General features: G+C 41.5%; 1 long non-coding RNA gene across 2 annotated transcripts; it reads right to left on the minus strand.

Annotated features, from left to right (window-relative positions):
• Positions 1 to 2215: 2215 nt before the first annotated feature.
• LOC122035382 lies at positions 2216 to 10619 on the minus strand. Of its 2 annotated transcripts, none has more exons than XR_006126965.1 (4): positions 10060 to 10619; positions 9912 to 9987; positions 9755 to 9824; positions 2216 to 2310 (listed from the first exon to the last, which is right to left on the minus strand). It is a non-coding gene; the product is annotated as an uncharacterized LOC122035382 (long non-coding RNA). The 2 variants fall into 2 exon arrangements; XR_006126966.1 differs by lacking the exon at positions 2216 to 2310 and adding an exon at positions 9495 to 9535 and having other exon boundaries at positions 10060 to 10618.

Here is a 10619-nt window from a genome sequence, read left to right on the forward strand (position 1 = left end):
CAGTTATATAAGCCAAAGTCGCTAAATTATATAATGATCTGCCACTTCTAGCAGCCAAGTCATTCTTCCCATTCTCAACATTTAGGAGCAGCAAATGTAATGAGACAAAGCCTCGAAGGACGACTAGGTTTCTGCTCGAGTTTAGTGGCCATTGCGAGCTTGAGGGAATACAGGTTCATCCACTTTGATAACGAGGGCATTGCTATTCTGTTACGTTCGTTTGGATGAACAGTTTGTTCATGAGAATACTAACTTGATTGTTCTAACGTGAAAGGTAACTGTGTTTCAATACACATCTTGTGTTCGAACTGTATCGTATGAAGTTAATGGCGAAAGAAAGCTGAATTGTTCTGTCAGCAATGGGATTCATTGTCTAACCAACAGGTCCGGAGTTGTAGCAGACTGAGTAAAACGGATGATGATCGGAAGAAACTATAATTCTGGATCTCTACAGAGCGCGCATTCAGATTAATACGCAAGTTGATGTACTTTTCAGTAAAATATGAGTATCTTCGTGCAGAAATGTAACAATGTCAGTTAGTTCGTTCATGCAAAATTAAATTTTATCGAATCTGGTCCATGCTGCCAAGTTGATGTTTCTGAAGTGCCCTTCGCCAAGTTGCGACAGGAAAGAAACTGGCAATGGAGATGTGATGTCTCTTTGTCAACAGATGGATGCTTTCTGTCTCCATAAAATGGTAGGCCAAAACAAACATCATCGCGGAATCAAAAGAAAAGAACAGCTTACTGTCGAGCTGATATCATTTACCAAAAAATGTTTAGGAGAATTGATGTCTTTCTCAACTGGCCATTGCAAACTTGGAGAAACTAAACAAATTTAATATTATTTGTTCCGATTGTAAAATGTTTCAAGTCTAATAAACTGCTTTCGGCATCTGCCTTCCTCGTAGTATACAGTGAGGATGTCACGCCCCAGAGGAGTCTCTGTCCGAAGAAATTTCGGCAGCATCTCCCCTGTACGGCGGACAATATGAAACTTTCTACATATCACATATACTTCAGCCACAGGCGGCTGGAATGATAACAAAAATAAAAGACAAACACCACGCAGTTAATAAAGATATCCAGCCTCTGGCTGTCACAACCACGCAGTTAATAGGAATCTGACTCGAAATCCACCCTACTCCACTACACTCGTAAAACTCAAATCCATCGAACTCACCTCTTCTCGTCCAGCAGCATATAGTAGAATAAAAACCAAACCATCCAAAAGTCCATCAAACGGTAACAATCCGTATAATATCCATAAATAAAATTCAAAACAAAACTAACACATAGTCCGATGGATGAAAAACCAAAATAAAGCAAATAACAACCTAGTAGAGAACTAGCTCTACGTGCAGATGAGGGGCCATCAACCCGAAAATATCAACAATGGAGGCGGGTGAGTCCAACACTCAGCAGTACAACTGATATGCATAATAAAACAAACAATGATAACACTAATCGTGAGTCTCAGAGAGGAGGATAAATGCAAATCAAATGAAATCAAGATAACTGATCAAAGTATAAAGGTAACAAGTCGTCGGATCGAGTGAGTCATAATCCTGTATGCATATCAACGATCCAAACAAATGCAGAGATATAAGAATCACAAGCAATAAAAAATGCAATAAATGCATATAACCCCATACTCAAATCAATGCTCCTGCAACGACAGAGTAAACGGATGTCGCCGAGTACTCCCCTGACCCCAAATCATAAACGGGAGCTTAATGCTCATCTCCTACGACGGAGGATATCTCCGGCTACGCCGAGTCTCCCCGACCAACGGAGCTAAACAGAGTCCACCATCTGCTACCCTAAATGCCAACGGAGCTAAACAGGAACGATCACGGCTACTACGAAGTCACCGACCAACGGAGCTAAACGCCACACACCAAAGATATACAAATCCACGGGCAAGATATGTAATCGGATGAGCTCAACCAAAGTAGAGCCGATAATCGCACAGCATGCAAATGTGAGCTATTAAGCATGATAATACGATCCATATAAATAGATATTGTGACACACTAACAAAAAATTATAAAATCCTTCGGAACGATCTAATGGCTAGGGCATAAGATATTGTCATCATGATATCTGAAATTCAATTGAACTGCCAATTCAATTGATTTTATTGATAAAAACAATGTTGATGTAAGCAAAATCTAGATCATTTAGCTAAATATCATATACATATACTCTATTTCATATAGACATAAGTCAAAGTACCCGCCTCCAATAGGAAAATAAGATCAGTCCGGTCCAACTCTGACGTCGAGATGCTCGCCTCGTGTCAAAACCCTGAGTCACGAATAGAAATATATTTTATTTAGCTACAATCATATAAATAACTAAATAAAATCTCTTACACTAAATTAGGGCAAAACCCTAATCCATAAACCTCGACCAACTAGGGTTAGTTTCCTTAACCCTAATCATTTCTTATCGCCCCAATAACCCTATCCTTTTCATAGCTAGAATTAAATCTAGTTCAGATTCAAAATTACCTCCTCCACTTACCTAATTCTCAAGCCTCAACCGATGCCCTATATAAGGTAGTTGAATCCAAGCAATAACCCCTATTCACGCCTATATCAAAATAGAGCTTAAGAAATCATCACACTAATGATAACATAATTATCATATCAACACCTCACCTTCAATCACGCCAAGGCAATTTATCACGGAGAGGATTAGCACCTGAAATCGACACCCACAAAGACAAAATCCGGTAACAAACCCCAAAGGTCGGAATCAAAGAACGCAAGAAGGAGATCAAGAGTGGCCTCGTGCGAAGCTTGCCAGCAGACACGAAGGTGGCCAGAAAGAATCGCAGAGCGCCGAAGGAGGAGAAAGAGGTGAACGATGGGCAGAAGGACTGCCGATCGCTCCGCGCAAGGAGCGGGAGAGGAAACCAAACTGGAGCTAGGGCGCAGAGGAGGGCTCATGATCCAAGCTTAAGGAAGGGCACAGTCATCCGGACGTCAAGGAAAGCGAGAAAGAGAGGAATCAACTCTAGCTTTACCGGCCACGCTGTGTGACGCGACAGACGGGGTGTCTGCCGAGGCTAGGATCGACGAACCGTCACTGTCCCGCGCCGGCTTAGGCTCGCCATCGGCAGCAGCCTGCGGCTAAGGCCAGGCTAAGGCATGGAGCAAGAAAAGTGGAAGAGAGGAAGAAAAGGAAACCGCCTGGGGAAATAGGCGACCTCGGGAAAGAATAAGAGAAGAAGAAAAAAAAAAAGGAAAAGGAAAATAAACTTCCTTTAAAATAGTAGCCTAAACAAGCTTCCCGTCCCGCTTATCCCCTGCTAACTGTCTACACGAGTTCAAAATCCTGAAAATCCAAAATCCTGAAAATTCCTTTATTAATATTCGCTATTTTTATATTCTCCCCACTAATAAAAATTCGTCCATTTTCTACCATCGCAAGTACTAACAACAGATATAAAGTATAAATGCCGAATCAAATTAAATCGACCTCAAGTGAAAAGACGGGATATCGAGCTCTGATAAGATCCCGAGCTCCCAAGTAGCTTCCTCATCCGAACGATGCCGCCATCCGACTTTAACCAATGGATAGTCTTGTTCGAATCGACGCCTTTGGCCGAGAACTGCATCGAACCTCCTCAAGTAATGTCAGCCGAATCGAACCGAATATCTATCAAGACACGCGTGCCCGCACGATCTCATCGCAGATTATTACGTGAATACCGCGCGAACGCCCGCCAAGAATGCAATAAAGCAACCGATAAGCTATCGCCCAATTCTTTCCGAGATCCGAAAGGTCCAATGTATCGCGGAGCTAGCTTACCGAGGCCAAATCTCTTCACCCTTTCGTGGGTAGAAATACGGTCGCAAACGGAGAACTCTAAGGGTCTCCGACCGGCCAAGATAACACTTCGCGCCTTATGCCTCGACATCCTCTCGTCCGATAATACGGACCACTTCTTCACGCCGAGCTCTATCGTCTCAACAATCGGGTCTCTTGATTCTCTTCCCGATCGACGATCGAGCAACCATCGAATAAGAATACCTGCTCAGATGCCTCCTCCGCCTCAATGTCTAACACACAGAGAAACCCTGAATCAAGTCTATAACCACCACTCGGTAGCAAGTTAAAGTCCCTCTGGACTTCTGGCTAAGTGCATCGGCAACCACATTAGCTTTTCCCGGGTGATAGCTAATGGTACACTCATAATCCTTCAGGAACTCCATCCATCTCCTCTGTCGAAGATTAAGTTCCTTCCAAGTAAAACAGATATTTGAGATTCGATGATCAGTGAGAATCTCAAGGTAATATCATACAGGCAATGCTGCCAAATCTTCAGGGCAAAAATAATAGCAGCCAACTCCAGATCATGAACTGAGTATTTTCTTCTCAGGCTCTCTCAACTATCGAGAAGCATATAAAGCATATAAAAATACTCAACCGTGCTGCATCAGAACAGCACCCATACCCTGTAGAAACGCGTCGGTGTAGAGGACAAATCCGTCCTCTCCAGAAGGTAAAAACCAAAAATCGAAGCCGACAACAATCTCCGCTTCAGCTCCTAGAAGCTGATCTTGCAATCCTCAATCCAAGTAAACTTCACGCCTTCCATGGTCACACGTGAAAGTAGCATAGTTATGTGGAAGAAACCCTCGACGAAAAGTCTGTAATATCCTGCGAGTCACAAAAAGACTGCGGATCTCCTACACTGATTTCGGCTGCTCCCAACGGTAACAACCTCTATCTCCTGTGGAACCACGGTATACTTCTATTGGTGACCGTGTGGCTCAAACATCTCACATAAGACAATCCAAACCAGCACTACTGATAATCACATATAGATGTTCTCGTCGAATCATCTCTAGATCTATGCAAAGGTAGTGTACGTGACTCACCTCGGATCCGTAATAGATCGCAACATCGTCCACAACGATAATGGACACCTATCCAAACATCCTCGACATACCAGGATCATCGAGTCCCTGAAAACATCTAAGGCACTATAAGCCTACATGGCAAAAACCAATACACATAATGTCCGTATCACAGACATTCCTATCCATAAGATCTCCAATAATAAATCAAAAAAAAATCTGATCATCAATAACATAAATCACCAAAGAATAAATCCTCCAGGGTGAGAGCAACGCTCCATCACAGGAAACACCACATATGTGGGAGCAACGCTCTACCACAAGAAATCCTCAATATATGGGAGCAACTCTCCACCACAAATAATCAAATATGATTCTGCAATAAATATAGGAGCAATGTCTCACCAAGAATCCGGTGATACGCTGGAGCAACGCCCACCACAAAATAATATTTAAGCACCCTAAGGCACCTAACTATCCAACCAGAGGTCTGACAAGATCTCTACCACAATTCATCGTGGTTAGCCTAGGCTATAACAACCTAGTAACTAATCAAATCCATCATCAACTCTATCAAAGATCCTAGTGGGTCATCCACCGATAGGAAACTTAATTTACGGGTTAATCCAACAAACGACATAATGCATTACCCACATTCTGATTCAAGATAAGTAGAATCATCATACTCGCTACCAATAATACACCTAGTACACGCTCCCACAACATATGTACGATCAACAAAATCCTCCAATTTATACACCAAACACACTCATAACTCGTATATTCAAGATGATACATCCAACAATACATACCGAACACGTGCAAAATCAATGTAGGTAAAATCAACAATACACCACAAACAACACTCACGTTATATCTTCACCTACGCCAAGAGTATAACCAATATATACTCAATAAAAACATACTAAACGTATCTGAAATCAAACATATCGATACCACACGAACAATTACCACCACGTATATTGATATATCACAACTCGATCGACAAAATGCTCCATCAAACACCACCGATGTACTTATACTACAACCTGATTTAATCAACAAGTTATCTTAATAATACCTCCAGATACATCAACTACATATGATCCACAAGGAACCTTCAAACCATATCGTAATCATGGATATATATACTACTGCAGAATGCGAATACCACCAGACTCCTACAACCCAAAACATGAACACATAAATACGCATCGATACCCAATCAAAGAAACCAACCTTACGCACCAACACTCACGGGTTACAGATATCTAAACAAAATTCATGATACGATCAAGCATGAATACATCAATCAAAAGCAACCCAAAATAAAGCAACTTAATCATCCAGAATAACCCTGCTATAGGTTCAAAGGAACTAGTATCGACAAGAAAGATACACACACCATGGTATAACATTGCCAGTCAATGTTATACACTACCCAAGACTATATCAAATGGGAAAAATTTTATCATCATAAATCCAAATGTACTCTTCCAGTATACACTAGTAACAATTGTATCCCATAAGTGTTAAGCAATTAGCTCTACACTTCCTTACATCAGCGGGGTCACATCCCAAACACCCTCTAAGTTAACCCACCAGGTATATACAATCCACGGTCAAAATCTTCATAGAATAGGATACATCGATCCTTTATAACTTATCCAAGCCAATAATGATATATGGCTAAATCAGTCATTTTCACATCAGTACAAAACATGTACTCAAATGTGCTCTAGATACATAACTAAGCACAAATAACCTAAAGGTTCGAACCTCTAGAAATATAATATGGCAATCCTTTACTGATCAACCAACAAAACTAAATCATTCATCTACTAACTAATCAAGAATACCTTAATCCTCCACAAGCAACTAAGGTATATCCAACCACATAATATCATATGTATAAATGTGTACGACCCAAAGAAAAAGTCAAAATTTAAGAACATCACGACACTCTCATTTTCATCCTCAAAAACATCAGCTCACATAATATCAGATGAATAAGTCTCTACTCCCCATGAGGGCAAGTTAACATTCAAAACATCAAATCATTATTTATCCACATAGTCCAATATCAGAGGAAGTAAATATCAATTTTATCATCCTGTTAACTATCCATAACCAACCAGATTTATTTAAAATCTCATAGGTACACTCAACCGTAAACTCTCTAGCACCCGATCTATATCTGATCACCAACTATAATCATCAAACCTGTGAATTTCATAAATGACACTCACTATGTCACCATCAATGACTACCCAAATATAAATCATCAAATTAGTTATCCACTAATAGATCATCAAAACAAATATCTAGTATTAGATCATCAGACAACCACATAACATATTTACTCTCATAAACCATAAGAAATCAACATATCACAATATCTGATCTCACAAAATCCCTCAACCTCAAACCATTCTCAACAATGATCAAACATGGTAACTCCCCAATAAACAATTTTCATCGTATCGGGTACCCTAATATCCAAAAGATATGAGTATAAAAACTCAACTGACTAAGTCAACAGGAATAGGTAAGTGTCATCCACTACCCAACTAACAATAGCAGAGACTGGTATGTGCCTCCATCTCCTACTAGTAGTAACAGAAGATAAAACTACTGATGCTATGATAAGAAAATCACTAGAGATAATAATCCTTGATATCTATTAAGGTCAATCATGCTCAATGGATAACCCATCACATATAATATGTGCTACAACATCCAGACAAGTACTAAAGATAAAGTGCTAATACATGTCATAACTATCCAATTAAACATCATACCTATATGCCGTCTGGAGATGTTCCATCGCTGTCCAGCCCCCAACTTGACCTCAAAATTTCCGATCGAGAACAACACCGGAAATCCATATAAATCCGAAACGGAAATCCAAACCCAATCGTAATGGAAAAATCCATGTCACTCAAACAACTACCCAGTTTGACTCGCAAACTTGGGCTAATCCAAAAATCCGTAATACCCAAAAACAGGTATCCGATAAATCACCGTAACACCAAAAGCAGGTATCATAACCCGCACTGATACCAAATAAATTGTATCGGATAAATTTCAAAAAAATTCAACACACGGAAATCCAACAACTATCACCAACTTTGACGCTCCGATACCAAATAAATTGGTATCGTGTTATCCCAAATGTCTACAATACGAAATCAAAGAATCGTAAAACTTACGCTCCGATACCAAATAAATTGGTATCAGATAAATCAACGAAAATCCAAAACACATAGCAAGTATCGTAACCTGCTCGATATCACTAAATTGTCACGGCGGACAATACGAAACTTTCTACATATCACATATACTTCAGCCACAGGCGGCTGGAATGATAACAAAAATAAAAGACAAACACCACGCAGTTAATAAAGATATCCAGCCTCTGGCTGTCACAACCACGCAGTTAATAACAGTAATCAATAATAGTAGGACTCTGACTCGAAATCCACCCTACTCCACTACACTCGTAAAACTCAAATCCATCGAACTCACCTCTTCTGCCGTCCAGGCAGGCATATAGTAGAATAAAAACCAAACCATCCAAAAGTCCATCAAACGGTAACAATCCGTATAATATCCATAAATAAAATTCAAAACAAAACTAACACATAGTCTGATGGATGAAAAACCAAAATAAAGCAAATAACAACCTAGTAGAGAACTAGCTCTACGTGCAGATGGGGGGCCAGCGATCGAACTGCTCCGGACAGCCTCAACCTGAAAATATCAACAGTCTCCTGAATAGAGGAGGATAAATGCAACTGAAATGAAATCAAGATAACTGTACTGACCGGATCAAAGTATAAAGGTAACAAGTCATCGGGTAGTCATTAACCGTCAATCAACGATCCAAACAAATGCAGCATATAAGTGCAGAATCACAAGCAATAAAAAATGCAATAAATGATATGCCAACCCCATACTCAAATCAATGCCTGCTGCAAGAACGGATGCCGAGTACTCGTGACCCCAAATCATAAACGGGGAGCTCAACGCCTCATCTCGACACGACGGGGAGGATATCTCCACGGCTACCAGCGAGTAACGGAGCCAAACAGAGTCCACCATCTGCCGGCTGCTACCCTAAATGCTAACGGAGCCAAACAGAGCGGAACTGAGTAACGGAGCTAAACAGCAGAACCGCCACACACCAGCCAGATATACAAATCCATGGGTGATGTGTGCAGTACATGTAACTGGCGATGAGCTCAACCAAAGTAGAGCCGATAATCGCACAAGATGCAATCATGATGCATGATACTAAACATGGCAATCTCATGAATAACATGGCATGATCCATATAAATAGATACAAAGTGTGTACCACAAGAAGACGATCAAATAGAAGGTACACTAATCAAGAGGGTATCAAATAAACCCTAGATCCGAATATAACCGAGCATGTGGTTAGGTCACTACCTAAGGCATAGCATGCAGTGCATAATAAATAAACAAACAACATGTACTAATCATGTAGTGACCAACCAAATAAAATGGAAAACACAATTTTGCTATATGTTAAACACTTTATTATGCATATCAAAAGACATAAGTCAAAGTACCCGCCTCCGAAAAAAGAAAGATCGTCCAACTCGGACGTCGAGATGCTCGTCTCGTGTCAAAACCCTGAGTCACGAATAGAAATATATTTTATTTAGCTACAATCATATAAATAACTAAATAAAATCTCTTACACTAAATTAGGGCAAAACCCTAATCCATAAACCTCGACCAACTAGGGTTAGTTTCCTTAACCCTAATCATTTCTTATCGCCCCAATAACCCTATCCTTTTCATAGCTAGAATTAAATCTAGTTCGTATTCAAAATTACCTCCTCCACTTACCTAATTCTGAAGCCTCAACCGGTAACGTTGCTGCCGGAACAGAGGTAGTTGCTGGAATCCAAGCAATAACCTGCGATTCACTGTCTATATCAAAATAGAGCTTAAGAAATCATCACACTAATGATAACATAATTCTATATCAATCTGTGCACCTCACCTTCAATCACAGCCAAGGCAATTTACTGCCGGAGAGGATTAGCACCTGGAAATCAGACACTCCACAGCACAAAATCCTGGTAGAACAAACCCTCAGTGCTGGAATCAAAGGAATCAAGAAGAAGATCAAGACTAGGGCTCGGCAGAACCTGGTGGCCGGTGAAGTGGTTCGGCTGTGGTGACGGTGCAAGGTGACTAGAGCAGACGGCACGAAGGGAAAAGAGAACTCGACAATGTGGCTCGGCCTCGAGGGCAGAGGAAGGATGGCCGGCACTCTCCGTGCGACGGCGGCTCTCGGCTCTCAGCAATGGCAGAAGAGGAAACTCCTCAAATCAGGGAGCTAGGGCGCAGAGGAGGGCTCGCGATCCAAGCTAGGGCAGAGGCAATAGGTCATCTGCCGACGTTCAGGAGAAGCGAGGAAGAGAGGAATCAACTCTAGGGCTTCGGCTGGCAACGCCGCTGCCAGCGGTGGCGACCCGAGGAGATGGGTGTCGCGGGCTGAGGCTAGGGCACTGACGATTGGTACCGGTCCTGGTGGCCGGCGCTCGGCATCGCTGGCGGCAGTAGCGTCGGCAGTGCGGCTCGGCGCTAGGGCACAGGAGCAAGAAAAGTGGATCGGCTCCGAGTGAGAAGAGAGGAAGAAAAGGAAACCGCTCGGGGTCGGGGAAATAGGGCACGCACGGCTCGCGGGGAAAGAATAAGAGAAGTA

Source organism: Zingiber officinale, chromosome 11B (assembly GCF_018446385.1).
Source record: "Zingiber officinale cultivar Zhangliang chromosome 11B, Zo_v1.1, whole genome shotgun sequence".
Classification (NCBI taxonomy): domain Eukaryota; kingdom Viridiplantae; phylum Streptophyta; class Magnoliopsida; order Zingiberales; family Zingiberaceae; genus Zingiber; species Zingiber officinale.